The sequence below is a fragment of the Camponotus floridanus genome, unplaced genomic scaffold, assembly GCF_003227725.1.
Source record: "Camponotus floridanus strain SB8 unplaced genomic scaffold, Cflo_v7.5 scaffold348, whole genome shotgun sequence".
NCBI classification, from domain to species: Eukaryota; Metazoa; Arthropoda; class Insecta; order Hymenoptera; family Formicidae; genus Camponotus; species Camponotus floridanus.
In genome coordinates this window covers 92,164-97,163 of record NW_020229490.1, presented here as the reverse complement: position 1 = coordinate 97,163, position 5,000 = coordinate 92,164, and positions in this window count along the sequence as shown.

The following is a 5,000-nucleotide window of genomic DNA, read 5'->3' as shown; positions in this document are numbered from 1 at the left end:
TTAATAATTCGAAAACTAAGCTTCGGACGAAATTTTGCAAAATGAAAAATCGTCTTAGAATTGACTCAACAATGTGTCATTTTACGGACACAGGGGTTATTTTGAATCACCCTGTATATATGTGTATATATATATATATATATATATATTGTTACACGCGCGCCCGAGTCGTTACGGCCCTGCCGTTGCCCGGATCCCGTCGGCAGGAAGATTGTTTACAAACAACGACTGTCAGCCAAAGCTGCCAGATCTCCGCCGCAAGCAACATGCAACACGGCGTGGAGGGGATAATGAGGATGTAAGCGTACGTGTGAGCTCAGCGCTTCGGTTAGCTTCGGATAGTAGAAGAGGACAGAATACAGTCTTCTGTCTCCTTCCTACCGAAAGACGGGCAATACGCGACGCGTCACGCTCCTCGATATCTCGATATGCGCTCAATGTTTCTTTTACAGCATTTTTATTATATAATGTGTTTAGAATATGTATCTGTATATATACGTCGCAATATATATATATATATATATATATATATATATATATATCTTCAATTAATTGAAATAATTCGCGACACTCTTCGAGATGTTGGATGGGAGCGTGCACGGGGGAGCGAAAACGCCGTCAAAGAAATAACGAAATTAATATACTCGCGCTCGGCGGAACAGGGGTGGAGAACGTTCGCGCGCGAGCCGCGGCGGAGCGGAGGCCGTCTCGATATCTCGAAAAGCTGGGCGCCAGATGCGGTCTTTCACGCATCAGTTTTCGCGAAAAGTCGAAAGACGCTAAAAACGATAGCCTGTTTCGCCACGGGCCGACTAGCTCGCCTAACGATAGAGGGGAGGGGTTGTTAGAGAAAGTTAATTGATTATGCGAGTCTTCACGGAACCAACAGACGACAGACGAGGATCGACGACCAAGCGAGACGAACACTTAAATAAATTACGCGATTTGAACAAAGAAAGATAACAAGTTTATTACTAGAAAAATAAAGTAACAATACGAGTGAATAATAATAAATCAATAATAAGAAATGGATCAATTTTGAACAATAAATCAGCAATAAATAAGAAGCGATAATTCAACTGAGATTAATAATTCCTTACATAGACATTGGTTCGCTATTAATTCCACTGGAAACGAGAACGAATCATACAAATCAAGTTGAAACGACGGTTCACAATAAATTCGAACGAAATACGAAAGTGAAATATACAATACAATTAATCCTGGCACGAATAATACGACGGTATTCTAAGCTAATATCTGCTCGAAATCGACAACGAAAACGAGAGCGCTAAGACAATTCGGTTGTTTATCCGAGCCCGTTTTTATGGCCGGAGTTCGTAGGACTGAGCGAGACTTTACGGAATACAAAGGATTTTCGGCACGGAAATATTCGCGGATAATATTCACTCAAACGATATCGTAACTTCGGCAGCCAAATCGACAACTTATCGCTACGGACTTTTCCTCACAATTTCCTAGTTCGCAAAACAAAACGACAACTTAATAGCTCGACAGTCTAATGAACCAGAGATCGAAAATAATTAATACTTTTGCGAAGACGAATCTCGTATGCGACAGGCGAACGATATTTTCGATATTCGATAGCCGACGGCGGCCAGAGATTTTTCTCTGCCGGCGTTTTGCCTCCTTCTTCCGCGCAAGCAGCTCAGATTTTACCCTCGATCGTACTTTGGCGATTATTTCGCACCACGACAAATTCGACAGATACAAATTATCCTGTATTACGCTCTATCCGACGGCGTAATAAGCGCGACGAAGACGCAAATATTCTCTTAGCCTTTATTACGCTCTATTCGGCGGCGTAATAAGCGCGACGAAGACGTGAATACTCTAACGCACGCAATACAATGAAATACCATAAACGCTCACACGTACTCTTGACAATCGACGACGACATACACGAAATCCGACACACAAAAATCGCCCTGAGACAATTTACGGGAATATTCCACGCGGCAACGACGGCAACATGACAACACGGGCGGTGTACGCTTTTCGCGATCCTTCGCGCACGCGGTCGATATTCGGCGGTCAATAGCTACGCGTAATGAACACCCGAAACCCGGAGAGAGACGAACGTTACCTTATCAATTTAATGCCTACGACGCGAATGTCCGCTTTTTCTCGGTCGCTTGCCTCCGATCGCCCGAAAATTCACAAAATATATCGACGGCTCGGATACCGAGCCGGAATGATCGCGAAACACAAAAATAGCGACGGCGGCAGAACGGCCGACCCGCGGACTGAATCGCGTATGTGGCTCACAAATAAGAGATGGGCAACCTCACCGATACTTCTCCTCGCGCTGNTTGCTTGCTAAACGTACTTCGCCGCAGATAAAACGTGCTTCATAATCAACAGAAAACTATACGGACAACGTAAGTATTTATTATTATGTTAATATTACAAATACTTTAAAAATTAAAACACATATTTGAAGATTGTAACAAGCAAGATATAAAATGTTTAGTTTTCTTTTTAGAAGGATGAAAGCTTTCAAATATTTCATTATTTCAATTTTTATGTATTGCAGGGTTGTCATAAGTTCAATGCGAATATTCTAAAGAATACGTTCTAATAACGTTCACAAGGATCTTTTCTATTTTTTTTATATTGTTTAAAAGTAATTCTGTTTTTATGTTGTTTTAACATGTAAATAGCGAAAGATTACTAGATTACTAGATTCGTACAAATTACTTTATTACGCAATGCTAAGATATTGATAATTAAGATTTTAATTTAGGAAGCGTAAGAAGTATATTGCATTCAGCATCTTAATAAGAATACAAATAAGAGTGCAATTATAAAAGTACAAATTTTTTTGCAATAATCGAACTAATTTAGTTTATCTTTCATAGTATTAAAGAATACTATATTAATACTATTAAAGAAACTAATAATGTTCTTATTTCGTTTGAGAATGTAGTATTATAAAATGCTAGAAAATATTATTTATTTTTTATTAGTAATTGATTTTAATTTTGAAAACGTAAAAACTATATTATTTTTTAGCGTCTTAAGTGCAATTGTGAAATTACAAATATTTTACATCTATAAGATCGATACTGTGATTTATATTATTAACATTACTAATCATATCGATACTGTTATTATTTCCTTGAAGAATGCAAAATATTATATAAGGAACATACAATATGTTTAGTTTTATGTCATATATTTCAAACATAATCTTAGGTTTATAAGAGTAATATTGTAGTGCAAACAATACTAAGAAATGGTAAAAGTGAATGTGGCATGTGACCCATCATAAAAATTACTATAACATGTTATAACATTAAATATAAATATCACAATGCATTTGTTATTGTTCTCAAATACTAAATGTTTTTAACATTTATTCACATTTTTGTACTGTAACTATTAAGATAACTATGATGCATATTATATGTTGAATATTATACACATATATAAAATTGCTACATATTAATACTTAAGAAATAAAAAACAAATATAACTATTGTAAAATGATATGTATACAGCTATAGCAGTTTTTAACACAAAAAAATGTACAATTTCTCAGAAGAAACACTTACAATCTTGAAAGGAATAACTGTATCTTATAATGGTCCGTGAGTTGTGTAATTCATTTATAAACATATAACACAAAAATAAAATATGTATAACAATCTTTACATTATATGTGTAGATCATTCACTACCAATTATATAAGATAAAAATAAAATATAATTTTATGAATTACGTAAAATGCAATATATGTGATCATATATAATTGTGCTCTTTGTAAGTGACATATTAAATTAAACTTTATTTTTATTGCTTGCAGTAAATAATAAATGGCATTATGTATACATTATTTATTGACAGTAAAGCACTGACTTCCAAAAAAAAATCCAAAGATCAATGGATGTTATACATTTCATTACAGATCACAAGATTCTGTTAGCGGAGACTTTAATATTAGTTCTCGCTTAAAATATTCTCATGCTTAGTAATGGATTCCTTCTTGGACGACAGCAAGGTTAGGATATCTGTCATCTGGAGTAGGCATAGAAGAACGTTTGAACGAAAAATGTAGAAAATAATAAATTATTGATTAAATAAAAATATTCTTACATAGTGTTCTTTTACAATGCCTACTCCAGATAGGACAGATTTTATAACCTCGCTGTTCATCCCTGTTTTAATATCACAATCTGTATGTTTTTAGTATGAAACAATTTAAAGTTTATGGAATATTGCTCCTTCACACGATATACAATGTTGTATATATATATATATATATATATATATACAGAGCGTCACACACGCGACAAATACTTATCGGCGCGGTATCATATGTCGCGGCTCATAAGAAGCGGTGGACTGCACGCTTCGAGCGGCGAGTGAAGACTGAGGAGAGATCGACATGCGATATATGAATCATATGATACTACACCGAAAAATATTATCACATTACTTTTTCAGCGATAGGAAAATGTCGCGTGTAGGACATCCTGCCTATATACACATTGTACATTTACAATGATACCATTCAAGGATTCAAGATTTATTAAAGAGAGAATGACGAATATACGCTCATTTATACACGCTCATTTATACACGCACGATTTATGTTTCCTAAATTGTTTTATAAACAGCGTGGAGCTATTTATCATTTGCAACTTGCACACGTATTCATTTCAATTTTAACATGTAGTTTATAACATTAATACTACTTAATTTAACATGAAATTTATCACAATTCGGTATGCGCGTGAAATAAAAAGAAAAAGAAATAAAAAGAAAGGGATAGTGAAAGGAAAATAGAGAAACGGAAAGAGATAAATATATATAATTTGATCATGATCATACTTTCTTATTAACGCATACGATGCATGTGAAGCAAGAAATAAATTTATAATTCACGACACGCATTTCCTAGATTTTCTGTCGCTTCATACACATTGTCCGTAAATCAGAAAAAGTATTCGTAGAAGCATATAGATCGTGCGTTC